This window comes from Podarcis vaucheri, assembly GCF_965113315.1.
Source record: "Podarcis vaucheri genome assembly, chromosome: 13".
In the NCBI taxonomy this organism is placed as follows: Eukaryota; Metazoa; Chordata; class Lepidosauria; order Squamata; family Lacertidae; genus Podarcis; species Podarcis vaucheri.
In genome coordinates this window covers 3,431,342-3,447,602 of record NC_138751.1, presented here as the reverse complement: position 1 = coordinate 3,447,602, position 16,261 = coordinate 3,431,342, and the positions used below count along the sequence as shown (strand labels likewise).

At 49.4% G+C, this 16,261-nt stretch overlaps 2 protein-coding genes across 3 annotated transcripts in view; both read right to left on the bottom strand.

Annotated features, from left to right (window-relative positions):
• The window catches only part of NLGN2 (neuroligin 2), a 79,582-nt gene that overhangs the window by 51,485 nt on the left and 11,836 nt on the right, over positions 1-16,261 (bottom strand). The window lies entirely within an intron of this gene.
• Positions 4,885-16,261, bottom strand: part of LOC309518103 (thialysine N-epsilon-acetyltransferase-like) — a 195,170-nt gene continuing 183,793 nt past the window's right edge. Inside the window, exon 7 of the transcript XR_014213332.1 lies at positions 4,885-4,899. The gene's annotated coding sequence lies outside the window, so the exon portion shown is untranslated. The remainder of the gene's footprint in view (positions 4,900-16,261) is intronic.

The window sequence follows — 16,261 nt, the reverse complement described above, 5'->3', positions numbered from 1 at the left end:
AGTTTTCTTCACCTAAAATTGACACGCCATTGATTTAAAGCATAGTTCCCCCCTTTTAAAAAAAAAGATTCTGGGAACTGTAGTTTTTTGGGGGCGGGTGCTGGGAGTTATAGTTCCGGAAGGTGCGAACTACAGTTCCCAGGATTCTTGGAGGTGGGGGGATATGCTTTAAGTGTACAGTACACACAACTCCCATCCCCAAAACACCTTTACCTTCTCTCTCTCTCTCTCTCTCTCTTTTTTTTTTTTTGCTTGGGAACTGATCTGCATATTGATATTATGTAGATTATGCATGATTACATAACAATGCATTATGCACTTCACATTCCCTGCGAAGAGGGAGTTGAGGACAAAAAGGGAGATTGGGGATTTGTCGGGTTGGGGGGTGTAAGAAGAGGCACACCCTGCCTCACCCCAGGCACCTCCGTTCCCTTAAGGGAAAACAGGTCCATCTGGAAAAATTATCTCCTCTGCCTCTTTTCACAACTATTCTATTAACCACACTTCCATTTTCCGCCTTCCGTTGGGAGTGATGGGCTACAAAACCAAATGCAACATGAGAACGCAAGGATGAGACTGGAGGCCCGTGTAGTCCGGCGTTTCTGTTCTCACAGCGGCCAACCAAATGCCCATTCTGGGAAACCCAGCAGGATTCGAACACAAGACCCGCTCAACTGGGATTCAGAACTATTTACTGCCTCCAACCACGGAGGCGGAACACAGCAGGCAACACCAACCCTCCACAAATAGGTCCAGTCTTCTTTCAAAGCCATCCCCATTGGTGGCCTCCAGTGGCAGGGTGTTCCACCGTCTAACTACATGCTGAAGGACTTCCTATTATCCATCCCGAATAGCCTCGACTTCGCTGGACGTCCGCTGGTTCCGGAGTTACGAGGGAGGACACCCAACAGATTCAAGGGACGAGAAAGGAGATTCCTACCAGGAAGATGGTTTTGACGGCAGGAGCTGTTCGACAGTGGAACAGACTGCCACAAGAAGTGATGGACTCTCTCCATCCTTGGAGATTTATAAGCAGAGGTCGGACGACCATCTGTCAGGGATGCTGAGATTCCTGCACAGGGGGAACCTTCTGATTCAAAGAATCATAGAATCGTAGGAACCCCATGAGTCATCTAGTCCAGCCCCTGGCAATGAAGGAATCTCAGCTAAAATATCCAGGCCACATGGCCATCCAACCTCTGTTTAAAAACTTCAAGGAAGGACAGACCACTTTGGCCACAGGTAAGCATCATGGGCTTTCCTGGACATGCCCTCCTTTATTTCTGATTTCTCCCCAAACCAGGTGTGCCTTTGCGCGACCAAACACAGGCAAGCAGCCATTTTGGGGGGGGGGGGGCACAAACACGCCATCCCTTGAACCTCCACCCTGGGCAGATCGGAGCGCGGATCATTTCCCACGCCGAAACCGATCCCTGCGGGATTCTGCGCTGCGCTGGGATAAGCGGCGTCCTCTCCCCCACCTCCCCTTTTCCAACCGTACCAATTCTCCCCGGTGGATTCTACCAGGTCTTTAATTAAATAAAACTGGAGTTTTTTGTTTATCATTCACAATGTGGCAATTAGAGGCAGGAACGTGTAATTAGTACCAAATTGCGTCTGGGAGAATCCAAAAGGCCCAGAGAGAAAGGGGGGGCGGTGCTGGGAGCGCATGCCAGAACCCGACGCCATCAGAACAGCCGACGGACAGACGCTTCGACGCAGGGGAAGTCGAGGCAGCTGCTGCGGCGCAGAACCTTGACGATGGCCTTCTCCAGACTTGGTGCTGTTGCAGGAATTTATGTATAGGTTGGGGGGCGGGGTTGCCCCTCCAGCAGATATCATGCACGTGCAGCCCACTACCAAAACCAGCACAATCGCTTTTGTGACTTTTGTGATTTGTCCCCACAAAACACTTCATCACAGTTTCTTCCTATCTATTCAAAGGGCCTCTGCTGCGGAATACCAAATGCAACAATTCACTGATAAATGTATCTATGTACTGGCTCAGTGGGAAAATTTCAGAAATTCATATAGACACGTGAGCTCAGCTCCTCAGCAGCCCCTCTGCCTGAGTGATCATTCCTGGCATCCTGATACCTGAATGCCAGACAGGTAGCCATTCCAGAAAGAACAAACCCAGATGGAGATAAAAGGGTGTGATTAACTTGGCTGGGAAACAGGGAAATGTAAAGATCTTTTTTGTTCCACTTGATGGGTGTTTGGTGGAGGGCAAGGGGAACCATGGGGCAGGGTCCGGGATGCTCAGATTACTGCCACCAGACCTCCCCTTTCATGATGTAACCGTGATGTATGAGTGATGTAGTTTGGGGGGTGTAACATGGGGATTAGCAGCTAATAAAAGTTTGGGTCCTCTCTTGTTCGGGGCTTCCATCTTGTTCCACCTGGTGGCAGGGGGGAGTCCTGTCGCGACAGTCTTCAATAAAGACCAAGCCTACTGACTGCTGTTTTGCTCCAGTTTTCCTGGCTGGGGTCCTTGCTTTTTGTCCAAGGGAGCCCTCAGATTTCTCCGTTAACAGGAGACAAGAGTCAGGCCTTCTCTCAGTTCACAGTTGGGAGAGGGCTATCGATGGCTACTAGACACAACGGCCTTGCTCCTCTGCCTCCAGGGTCGTGGCTGCAAAGGCTTCTGAATCCCTGTTGCCGGACAGCGCAGGAGCGGGGAGTGTTGCTCTGTGTTCGAATCCTGCTTGCGGGTTTTCCATGGGTGCAACTCCCATGAGCCCCTGGGAGGCTGATGAGAGCACAGCGGGTGTGCGGCACAAGGGGATGTTGAGAATTGCATTCCCTGCGTATCTGGAGAGCGCTGCCTTGCGGTGCTTTGATGGAGGGGTCAGGGTGGCCAGAGGGAGGAATGGGTGGGCTCCCAGTGGAGGCTTGGTGTGGAGTGGACCAGGGCAGAAGGCCACTGCCAAATTTACGTATAAGCTAAACAAGCTATAGCTTAGGTCCCCACTCTCTTGGGGGCCCCCAAAAAATGTAAAGGGGGGAGAAAAAAACCCTGGATGTACATTTCCAAAATATAAGATAAAAAACAAATAAAATAAAACCTACCTACAGCAACAGTGTTTTGTGTTGTGTAGGCTCCTAGGATGCAAGTTGTGGGTCGCGCCTACTAGCCTGCTCCCTAAAATATCACGGGTTTGTTCCTTTCTATATATAGGGTGCCTACATTCTGCATGGACTGATTGCACGGCAACATGGGCAAATGGCATTAGAATCATAGAATCCTAGAGTTGGAAGAGACCACAAGGGCCATTGAGTCCAACCCCCTGCCAAGCAGGAAACACCATCAGAGCACTCCTGACATATGGTTGTCAAACCTCTGCTTAAAGACCTCCAAAGGAGGAGACTCCACCACACTCCTTGGCAGCAAATTCCACTGTCAAACAGCTCTTACTGTCAGGAAGTTCTTTCTAATGTTTAGGTGGAATCTTCTTTCTTATAGTTTGGATCCATTGCTCCGTGTCCGCTTCTCTGGAGCAGCAGAAAACAACCTTTCTCCCTCCTCTATGTGACATCCTTTTATATATTTGAACATGGCTATCATATCACCCCTTAACCTCCTCTTCTCCAGGCTAAACATGCCCAGCTCCCTTAGCCGTTCCTCATAAGGCATCGTTTCCAGATACCTATTAGGTCCATAGATTTTTGAATTCTGGTGCTGGAGGAGACTCTTGAGAGTCCCATGGACTGCAAGAAGATCCAACCTCTCCATTCTGAAGGAAATCAGCCCTGAGTGCTCACTGGAAGGACAAATCCTGAAGCTGAGGCTCCAAGACTTTGGCCTCCTCATGAGAAGAGAAGACTCCCTGGAAAAGACCCTGATGTTGGGAAAGATGGAGGGCACAAGGAGAAGGAGGGGACGACGGAGGGCGAGATGGTGGGACAGTGTTCTCGAAGGGACCAGCATGAGTTTGACCAAACTGCAGGAGGCAGTGGAAGACAGGAGGGCCTGGCATGCTCTGGTCCAGGGGGTCACGTAGAGGCAGACATGACTAAACAACTAAACAACAACAAGATAAATTACCATACAGTGGACGCTCGTTTAAGGCTTGGAAAACTAATTGGTAGCCAGTGCAATTGGACCAGGATGGGTGAAATATGCTCAAACCGTCTTTTTCCGGTGAGCAACCTGGCTGCTAAGTTCTGCGCTAACTGAAGTTTCCAAAGGCAGCCCTATGTAGAACACATTGCAGTCATATAACTTTGGGGTTACCAAACATAGACTACAGTAGTTAGGCTATTCTCCACCGGGGCCGGGGCCTTCTCAGTGGTGGCTCTGACCTGGTGGAATGCTCTGCCCCAGGAGACCAGGGCCCTGCAGGATTACAGAGCTATTCCACCTGGCTTTTAATTTTAATCCAGCCTGATCTTTTATTTTCCCTTCTCTTCCCTCCCCCTCCCCTTTTTTGAAGATCAGCTGCTCTGAGACCCCACAGCTAATTCTCCCCTGGTCTCCTCGCTGGCCCAAATAGAACCAATTCAGCCAGCTAGCCCTGGGGATTATCTAACATTCATTAGATGGATTTCCCCGAAATTGATTTCTGAACTTTGAATTTTATTGTTATTCATGTTTTTAGACTGTATTTTATGCTGCTTTTACAATTGTTTTAAATTTGTTGTTAGCCGCCCTGAGCCCGGTTTTTGAACCAGGGTCTGGAAACTGACCCTGATGAGGAACGTTTGAAGTAACTGGGTATGTTTAGCCTGGAAAAGAGGAGACTGAGAGGAGATAGGTAAAGGTAAAGGGACCCCTGACCATTAGGTCCAGTTGTGGCCGACTCTGGGGTTCACCCCGTCGCAGGGATTCGAACCACCAACCTTCTGATCGGCAAGTCCTAGGCTCTGTGGTTTAACCCACAGCGCCACCTGTGTCCCCTGCCCCCCCCAAATAGGGGGTGTCTTAAAGGCGGAAAAATATGCTATGTGGGCTATACCTGGATCAAGAGACTTTTCTTCAAGTTCTCAAAGCTCCTAACCTAGCTCAACGTTGTCATCTGAGCTAGCCAGAATAATAATAATAATTTATTTGTAACCCCCCCCCCCAAATCTGGCTGGGTTTCCCAGCTAACCCAGAAGCGAGAATCAATCACAGCCAGTCCATTGTTTGAAAAAATAAGACTTTACAGCCGCCTGGTCCCAAAAATGGCGACTGTAACCTTGGTTTTAGGAGCCATTTGGCGCCTAGATTGTACGCCTAAGTTTCTAACACTGGTTTTGAGGTTCCTGTGTACTGTGGTGGGCCTCTGTGCGGTGGGTCCTGGTGGCCCTGTCCTTCAGTGGCTCCCCTCCTGCTCTGGTACCGCTCTGGCGGCAAGGTAAACGGCATTTCCGTGCGCTGCTCTAGTTTGTGTTCGAATCCTAGAATCATAGAATCATAGAGTTGGAAGAGACCACAAGGGCCATCGAGTCCAACCCCCTGCCAAGCAGTAAACACCATCAGAGCACTCCTGACATATGGTTGTCAAGCCTCTGCTTAAAGACCTCCAAAGAAGGAGACTCCACCACACTCCTTGGCAGCAAATTCCACTGTCGAACAGCTCTTACTGTCAGGAAGTTCTTCCTCATGTTTAGGTGGAATCTTCTTTCTTGTAGTTTGGATCCATTGCTCCATGTCCGCTTCTCTGGAGCAGCAGAAAACAACCTTTCTCCCTCCTCTATGTGACATCCTTTTATATATTTGAACATGGCTATAACCCTGCTTGTGGGTTCCCTCCCCAGGCCACTGGACTAGAAGGCATCCCTTTGGGGCTGATCCTACTGGTTAGATGCTCCAAACCAAACCCATTCCAAAGCCGGGAGGGCTTCTGTTTTTCCAGGATGTCCTGCTCCAAGCAGGACAGTTGAGCAGAATGGCGTCGTGTGTGGTGCGTATACTTAAAGGTAAAGGGACCCCTGACCATTAGGTCCAGTTGTGGATGACTCTGGGGTTGCGGCGCTCATCTCGCTTTACTGGCCGAGGGAGCCGGCGTACAGCTTCCGGGTCATGTGGCCAGCATGACTAAGCCGCTTCTGGCGAACCAGAGCAGCGCACGGAAACGCCGTTTACCTTCCCGCCAGAGCGGTACCTATTTATCTACTTGCACTTTGACGTGCTTTCGAACTGCTAGGTTGGCAGGAGCAGGGACCGAGCAACGGGAGCTCACCCCGTCGTGGGGATTCGAACCGCCGACCTTCTGATCGGCAAGCCCTAGGCTCAGTGGTTTAGACCACAGCGCCACCCACATCCCTAAGAGAAGGAATAAAGGCAAAGGTAAAGGGACCCCTGACCATTAGGTCCAGTCGTGGCCGACTCTGAGGTTGCGGCGTTCATCTCGCTTTATTGGCCGAGGGAGCCGGTGTACAGCTTCCAGGTCTTGTGGCCAGCATGACTAAGCCGCTTCTGGCGAACCAGAGCAGCACATGGAAACGCCGTTTACCTTCCCGCCAGAGCGGTACCTATTTATCTACTTGCACTTTGACGTGCTTTCGAACTGCTAGGTTGGCAGGAGCAGGGACCGAGCAACGGGAGCTCACCCCGTCATGGGGATTCGAACCGCCGACCTTCTGATCGGCAAGCCCTAGGCTCAGTGGTTTAGACCACAGCGCCACCCACATCCCTAAGAGAAGGAATAAAGGCAAAGGTAAAGGGACCCCTGACCATTAGGTCCAGTCGTGGCCGACTCTGAGGTTGCGGCGTTCATCTCGCTTTATTGGCCGAGGGAGCCGGTGTACAGCTTCCAGGTCTTGTGGCCAGCATGACTAAGCCGCTTCTGGCGAACCAGAGCAGCACATGGAAACGCCGTTTACCTTCCCGCCAGAGCGGTACCTATTTATGTACTTGCACTGGTGTGCTTTCGAACTGCTAGGTTGGCAGGAGCAGGGACTGAGCAACGGGAGCTCACCTCGTCGTGGGGATTCGAACCGCCGACCTTCTGATCGGCAAGCCCTAGGCTCAGTGGTTTAGACCACAGCGCCACCCACATCCCTAAGAGAAGGAATAAAGGCAAAGGTAAAGGGACCCCTGACCATTAGGTCCAGTCGTGGCCGACTCTGAGGTTGCGGCGTTCATCTCGCTTTATTGGCCGAGGGAGCCGGCGTACAGCTTCCGGGTCTTGTGGCCAGCATGACTAAGCCGCTTCTTGCGAACCAGAGTAGTGCACGGAAACGCCGTTTACCTTCCCGCCCGAGTGGTACCTATTTATCTACTTGCACTTTGACGTGCTTTCGAACTGCTAGGTTGGCAGAAGCAGGGACCGAGCAACGGGAGCTCACCCCGTCGTGGGGATTCGAACCGCCGACCTTCTGATCAGCAAGTCCTAGGCTCTGTGGTTTAACCCACAGCACCAAAATATATCACCATATATCTCATGGCTGTCACAAGGAAGATGGAGCATGCTTGTTTTCTCCTCCTCTGTAGGGCAAGACCCGAGTCGATTAGAATGACAAGCAAGGAGATCCTGACAGAACAGGACTTTCTGGCAGTAATGGAGCGGTCTCCCTTGGGTTCTCCTTCACTAGAGGCTTTTAAACAGAGGTCGGGTGGCCATCTGTCACGGATGCTTTCTCTGGGATTCCTGCACTGCCGGGGGTTGGACTAGATGACCCCTGGGAACCTCCCCATTCTAGAATTCTACAATTCACTTATTGGTTTTGGCCTCGTCAGCAGCGTGGAAACAAAGGCATCATCGGTGGATTCAAACGATTCCCCCTCCCCGCGAAAAAACACATCGAGACACTTCGTCCCCACCGCACAACCAGCAATATTATGAAGAATAATAGGGGAAATACTAACCTTTCTGTGCTTCAAAAGCACTATATAAATGCTAATTATTACTAATTATTATTATTCGCCTTTTAGAGCCACAGACTACCCGACCACCTCGCCTTTGCCAGAGGCACCAGCTCCCTTCCCGTGAGAAAGCCTCCAGTGCTTGATGAGAGGCAGTGTGGCATAGTGCTTAGAGGAATGGAATGGGGCAGACCAGGGTTGAAGTGCCCCTACTTCAACGTGGCCTAGGACCCACGTACCTACAGGACTGCCTCTCCCGGTACGCCCCGCAGAGAGGTCCACAAATGACAACACCTTGGAAGTCCCATGGTGGTTATATTGGTCTCAACTAGGGACAGGGCCTTTTCAGCACTGGCCCCGACTTGGTGGAACACTCTGTCCCAAGAGACCCGGGCCCTGCGGGACTTGACATCTTTCCGCAGGGCCTGCAAGACAGAGCTGTTCCGCCTGGCCTTTGGTTTGGACTCAGTCTGACCCATATGTTTCCCTCCCCTTATGGTCTTGATCTGTGGGCTGCTTTTAAAACAAGGCTGCATTTTAAATTGCATTTTAACCTGTATTTTAAATTGGTTCCCCCCCCCCTATTAAGTTTTCACTGTAATTTTACTGGTGTTAGCCACCCTGAGCCCAGCTCTGGCTGGGGAGGGCGGAGTATAAATAAATTTGTTGTTGTTGTTGTTGTTGTTGTTGTTGTTGTTGTTGTTCTTAGCCTAGTCTAAGGGTAGCAGAGACATCACCTTGCCAACAAAGGTCCGTATAGTTAAAGCTCTGGTTTTCCCAGTAGTGATGTATGGAAGTGAGAGCTGGACCATCAAGAAGGCTGATGGCCGAAGAATGGATGCTTTTGAATTCTGGTGCTGGAGGAGACTCTGGAGAGTCCCATGGACTGCAAGAAGATCCAACCTCTCCATTCTGAAGGAAATCAGCCCTGAGTGCTCACTGGAAGGACAGATCCTGGAGCTGAGGCTCCAAGACTTTGGCCACCTCAGGAGAAGAGAAGACTCCCTGGAAAAGACCCTGGTGTTGGGAAAGATGGAGGGCACAAGGAGAAGGGGACGACAGAGGACGAGATGGTGGGACAGTGTTCTCGAAGCTAGCAGCATGAGTTTGACCAAACTGTGGGAGGCAGTGGAAGACAGGAGGGCCTGGCGTGCTCTGGTCCAGGGGGTCACGAAGAGGCGGACACGACTAAACGACTCAACAACCTCATAGGGCCGTTGTAATGAGGGAGGGGACAACTCTGTCTACACCACCTTGAGATCCATGGAGGGAAAAGGTGGGATATAAATGCAACACATACATAATTGTAATAATATATTTCTTACATGCGTAAGCCAAATCCCAGCCTGATGCCCCCCCAGCTGTTTTCAACTACACCACCCAACCAGTATAATCATTGAGCTGATGGAAGCTTGGCTGCGCTGACGCGGTTGAGATAGAGGCCCATTTTTATTTTATTTCTTTATTAAATTTCTCTTCTCGCCCTCCCTCCTTCCCAAAGGAGCCCAGGGCAATGATGTACCTATTTATCTATTTAGGCAAATTCGCATCCCGCTTAAACGTAGCTGCCTCTGGAAAAAACTCAGGGCAATGAAAATAAAAACGAGCTAAAACCAGAATTCAACTGAAAAGCTTGCTGGATTTTATTTTTTAAAAAGAATTCACTAAGTACCGGAGGTTCAACTGTCTGAACGCTCTCTGCCTCTGTGGACTGAGGCAGAAATGTTCCAGAGTCCCAGTGGCCGGAAACCACAAGAGGGGGAGAGCGGGTCTTGTGTTCGAATCCTGCTGGCGGGTTTCCTACGATGGGCACCCGGTTCGCCACTGTGAGAACAGAATGCTGGACTAAGATAAGCCTGATCCGTTAGGCTCTGCTTACGATCTTAATTTCTAGAGAAGCGTGCCGGTAACAGTCTCCCAAATGACCACAAGGTATTAAGCCATCAGTTTTCGGAGAATGGAACCCATGGGACACCGTAGCACGTGAAGTCGAAACGAAGGTTCCCACTTCTGATCTCCGGACACGACTTTTTAAGCAGGAGGGGAACCGCTGTTTGCCTTCCCGCCAGAGCGGTACCAGAGCAGGAGGGGAGCCACTGAAGGACAGGGCCACCAGGACCCACCGCACAGAGGCCCACCACAGTACACAGGAACCTCAAAACCAGTGTTAGAAACTTAGGTGTACAATCTAGGCGCCAAATGGCTCCTAAAACCAAGGTTACAGTCGCCATTTTTGGGACCAGGTGGCTGTAAAGTCTTATTTTTTCAAAAGATGGACTGGCTGTGATTGATTCTCGCTTCTGGGGTGGTTGGGAAACCCAGCCAGATGGGGGGGGTACAAATAAATTATTATTATTATTATTATTATTATTATTATTATTATTATTATTATTCTGGCTAGCTCAGATGACAATGTTGAGCTAGGTTAGGAGCTTTGAGAACTTGAAGAAAAGTCTCTTGATCCAGGGACAGCCTACATAGCGTATTTTTCCGCCTTTAAGACACCCCCTATTTGGGGGGGCAGGGGACACAGGTGGCGCTGTGTGTTAAACCACAGAGCCTAGGGCTTGCCGATCAGAAGGTCGGAGGTTCGAATCCCCGCGACGGGGTGAGCTCCCGTTGCTCAGTCCCTGCTCCTGCCCACCTAGCAGTTCAAAAGCACGTCAAAGTGCAAGTAGATCAATAGGTACTGCTCCAGCAGGAAGGTAAACGGCGTTTCCGTGCACCGCTCTGGTTCGCCAGAAGTGGCTTAGTCATGCTGGCCACATGACCTGGAAAAACTGTGGACAAACGTGGCTCCCTCGGCCAGTAAAGTGAGATGAGCGTCGCAACCCCAGAGTTGGCCACGACTGGACCTAACGGTCAGGGGTCCCTTTACCTTTACTATTTTGGGGGGCAACAGCCAATTGCCAGTCCACCCTCGACACAATCTGTATATATCTATCCGGCCTCTAATTTTTGACATTCATTTTTAGAGGGGGGAAAACATCATCTTATACACGGAAAAATACGGTTAATATCGGCTTGTCCCTGCCTCTTTTTCTTAAGGGTGAGGGCACCTTCTCAGGCTGTGCAGAAAAAGCGTTTTGGTTCCGGAAATTCGTTCCAATTGCGCAGAGAAAATATAGCTGATGGAATTCTACAGGACGGGGGGACGAGTGTGTGGAAACAGTCCAGATCCAAGGATCCGCAAGATGGTGGGGACGTCAGGATGGGCGCCCGGGCATCTTCACCTGGTCGCAGGTGGCCAATAAAGGTAAAGGTAAAGGGACCCCTGACCATTAGGTCCAGTCGTGACCGACTCTGGGGTTGCGGCGCTCATCTCGCTTTATTGGCCAAGGGAACCGGCATACAGCTTCCGGGTCATGTGGCCAGCAGGACTAAGCCGCTTCTGGCGAACCAGAGCAGCGCACGGAAACGCCGTTTACCTTCCCACCGGAGTGGTACCTATTTATCTACTTGCACTTGGACGTGCTTTCGAACTGCTAGGTTGGCAGGAGCAGGGACCGAGCAACGGGAGCTCACCCCGTCATTGCGGGGATTCGAACCGCCGACCTTCTGATCAGCAAATCCTAGGCTCTGTGGTTTAACCCACAGCGCCACCCGCGTCCCTATAGCCAGGTGCAAAAGGTGCCTGGCGCCTGGCTAATTTCGAACACTGCTCCGAAGAGCCCCGGCAGATCAGGCCAATGGCCAGCATCCTATTCTCAACCAGATGCCCGTGGTGGGAAACTCACATGCAGGATTCGAACACAAGACCCGCTCTCCCCTCCTGCGGTTTCCAGGAGGGAATTCAGAAGCATTGCCCTAGCCCCTCTGGGCAGCTTTCAACAGAACATTAAAAGCACATCAAACATTAAAAACTTCCCTGAACAGGGCTGCTTCAGATGTCTTCTAAAAGTCAGGTAGTTGTTGTTCTCTTTGACATCTGGTGGGAGGGCGTTCCACAGGGCGGGTGCCACCACCGAGAAGGCCCTCTGCCTGGTTCCCTGTAACTTGGCTTCTCACAGGGAGGGATTCGCCAGAAGGCCCTTGGTGCTGGACCTCAGTGTCCGGGCTGGACAATGGGGGTGGAGCCATCAATAGCCCTCTCCTCCATCATGAATTTGTCCTGCCCTCTTTTAAAGCCATCCAGGTTCGCGGTCAACACTGACTCTTGTGGCAGGGAGTTCCGCAGTTCGAAGTCTTGCCATGGACTGCCTGGATGCCATTGAATGGTAGGAGGCACCAGCCAGGGAACCCTCTAGGGAAGAAGACTCGGAGCCCGGCAGGTGGCAGACCCTTCAAGTATCCCAATTTTCCAGGGACAGTCCCGGATTGACAGAAGCCGTCCCAGTTTCTGAACTGATCCCGGAACCTCCCCCTGTTCCTTGTTGTTGTTGAGTTGTGTCCGCCTCTTCGTGACCCCCTGGACCAGAACACGCCAGGCCCTCCTGTCTTCCACTGCCTCCCGCAGTTTGGTCAAACTCATGCTGGTCGCTTCGAGAACACTGTCCCACCATCTCGTCCTCCGTCGTCCCCTTCTCCTTGTGCCCTCCATCTTTCCCAACATCAGGGTCTTTTCCAGGGAGTCTTCTCTTCTCCTGAGGTGGCCAAAGTCTTGGAGCCTCAGCTTCAGGATCCATCCTTCCAGTGAGCACTCAGGGCTGATTTCCTTCAGAATGGAGAGGTTTGATCTTCTTGCAGTCCATGGGACTCTCCAGAGTCTCCTCCAGCACCAGAATTCAAAAGCATCCATTCTTCGGCGATCAGGATGTTCCTATTCTCAGCGGAGAGGGTATGGGGTTATGGGACCCCCAAGCCAAGGAGATACAGTGAGAGGGATACCAAGTAGCCTGACATCTGGCTGGTTGACAGGGGATCAAATACTTATTTCACTCATTGTAATGCACACCAATTTCTGACTTTTGTCTTCTGGGTTTCTGTGGGTTTTTCCTGTTGTTATTCTGTCTCTCACAGCTACGATAAACCTGCCATTAAAATTATGGGCTGGTCATTTCTTCATCAGAGGGCGAACGGGCAAATTTAGCAGGGGATCAAATACTTTAACGTTTTATTATGTTTTTATGCATGTTAGAAGCTGCCCCTTATTAAATAGGAGATCCTATTTGATTTTTCAAATATAAATTTATATAAAAAAAGATGAAATATATAACACAAAACCAAATACATACACATACAGAGAGGTTTTTCTGAATCTCGAGACTTCATCCCCCACCATGGCTCCTATTGACGACGTTTTCAACCGCATATTATTTCATAATCTATATTTTGAATCTATCCATATTATCCATAGTACTTGTTACATGACAAGTGAGGTTAAAATCCTGCCAATCTTTTCATCTGCTCATAGTGGCCTCCTAAATAAATTAAGAATTTCCCCCCATTCTTTTTGTTACGGAAATGACACGGGGGGAAACACATCTTTATAGTTGTTACAGTGCTTCAAATATTATGCCTGAACGTATCCTTTCGGCTTGACAGCGCAGGGAAGAAATCTAGCTTTATAAATTCGTAGAAAATCCATACTTGAACCGACTCTCCTCAATCCGAGACCATTTTAACCCTGAAAGAAAGGTGAATTTGGGCTCCACCTCCCTCCATGAACCAAGAAGCAGGAACAGGGCATCCCACCATAATTCCCCAAGTGTGAGAGGGCATTCATGGCCCCCCACCCAGGGAGTGACCGGGGGGCAATGCTAGACATCCCCAGAGGCAGATGAGCAACTCAGGTGTTCTGACTTGGAACCAAATATTATGATATGTATTAACACACTTTAGAATGTATATAATTCATTATATTTATGATTTATGGCATTGAAGCACCTTGATCTACTTTGACATATTATTTGATATTACTAGCTGAAGAAGGCGTTTACTCCGAAACAGAGCCCTGTCCTGGTCACCACTACTGAGTCGTACATCTGATTCACACTCCGGATACTCCGTTTTGGCCCTATTTGATCCTTTATTCTGTATTCTTTATCCTGTTTTTTTTATATATATGGACTCTTTTTGATTGCCATTGAGACTTGTATAAAACAATTGTTGTGCACTGGTATTTCATGTACCTTTGTACCATATCACTGCATATTTGAAACTACATTATTTCTGTACTTAAACGTTGTATCCAAACTTACCATTACTTTAAAACCATCGTACTTACATGTTATATTTAAATTTACTACTAGCTTCAAACTGTTATTCTTAGCAGAATATATACGTTTTTCATTTCAACTCTTGAGTAGGAATTATTCCTCAAATTGAAAGTTGTGGCCAGAGTTCTTGGTATATCTTTTTCAGGTGTTCCGAAAGCCCATCTCCAGACAAGTCCTGAGGGCAAGGAGATGTCAAGAGTTTGATTGTTCTTTGGGTGATGGGGACTTAAGAGGTGTTGGGAAAGGTTTCTGATAAAGTGACCTAATGTTGAATTTGCGCAACCCTTGTGTAAAGGTAAAGGTAAAGGGACCCCTGACCATTAAGTCCAGTCATGGACGACTCTGGGGTTGCGGCGCTCATCTCGCTTTATTGGCCGAGGGAGCTGGCGTACAGCTTCTGGGTCATGTGGCCAGCATGAGTAAGCCGCTGCAGGCGAACCAGAGCAGCGCACGAAAACGCTGTTTCCCTTCCCGCCAGAGTGGTACCTATTGATCTACTTGCACTTTGAGGTGCTTTTGAACTGCTAGGTTGGCAGGAGCAGGGACAGAGCAACGGGAGCTCACCCCATCGCGGGGATTAGAACCGCCGACCCTCCGATCTGCAAGCCCTAGGCTCTGTGGTTTAGACCATGGGTACTTCCGGGTTTCGGCAGGTCCGTAACCCGAAAAAACGCAAGCTGAAGCGGCTGTAACGCGAGGTATGACTTATTTGGAGCCAAAGAGCGGTCAGTAGATCACAATCTTTATTGTTGCACAACAGGTCCCCACAGGAGTAAGAACCCCGAGCAGGGGGTGATCTCTGTTAAAACTTCCCTCTTTTCCCCAGAATACACTTGGAGAGGCATCACTGATACATCATCACTACATCACTAGCATGTCACAAATGGGGAGGGGTATACAAGGGTCTAGGGATGCAAGTGGCGCTGTGGGTTAAACCACAGAGCCTAGGACTTTCCGATCAGAAGGTTGGCGATTCAAATCCCTGTGATGGGGTGAGCTCCCGTTGCTCGGTCCTTGCTCCTGCCAACCTAGCAGTTCGAAAGCACCTCAAAGTGCAAGTAGATAAATAGGTACCGCTCCGGTGGGAAGGTAAATGGCGCTTCCGTGCGCAGCTCTGCTTCGCCAGAAGCGGCTTAGTCATGCTGGCCACATGACCCGGAAGCTGTACGCCGGCTCCCTCGGCCACTAAAGCGAGATGAGCACCGCAACCCCAGAGTCAGCCACGACTGGACCTAATGGTCAGGGGTCCCTTTACCTTTATGCAAGGGTCTAAACCAAGAGTCAGCAAAGTTTTTCAGCAGGGGCGCTGGTCCAGTGTCCCTCAGACCTTGTGAGGGGCTGGACTATATTTTGAAAAAAAATATGAATGAATTCCTATGCCCCACAAATAACCCAGAGATGCATTTTAAATAAAAGCACACATTCTACTCATGTAAAACACACTGATTCCCGGACCGTCCGCGGGCGGATTGAGAAGGCGATTGGGCTGCATCCAGCCCCCGGGTCTTAGTTTGCCTACCCATGGTCTAGGCTCTGTGGTTTAACCCACAGCGCCATCCGCATCCCATATTCATCAGACAAATGAACAAATACATATTTAGAAAGAGGAAGAATTGTAGAGATACCCCCACACAGTATCTAAGACATTCTTTGTTGAGATGGAAAGACGAAACAGTCTCGACCAGGGAAGAATGGCAAACCAAGTTGATGGACTATGCTGAAATGGCAAAATTAACTGGAAAACCCAGGAACCAAGTGGACAACAACTTTAAAAAGGAATGGGGGGAATTTATAATTTACTTAGGAGATCATTGGAAGCAGATGAAAAAAACTGGCGGGATTTTAAACTCACTTGCAAGGTAACAAAGACTATGGATAACTCAGATGGATAAAAAATGTGGATAATGGGTTGATACGCAGGTGTAAATGTTGACAGAAGGAGCCATGGAAGGGATAGGGGGAAGTCCAGAGATCCAGAGGTATCTCTTTAGCTGAAGTTGTGCTTGTATTTGTTATAAATTTGTATGTGTAAAACCGAATAAAAATATATTTTTTTAAAAAAATAAGACATTCTTGGTCAACCTGCTGCCCTTCGTCCAACCAGGGATGATTTTCATTTATCCAGTCTTAAACTCCACATCCAATTGCATTTATTTTTTTTAAGGCACCATGGTAATCCGCCAACATTTAAGCGCAAATTTCTCCTAACTTGCACACGCGGTCATGTGTATATTTTGCCCAATATACACATTTTTGCAAAGGCATACTATAGGTCCTTTTCACCGATGCATACATTTGTGCCATTGCTTTA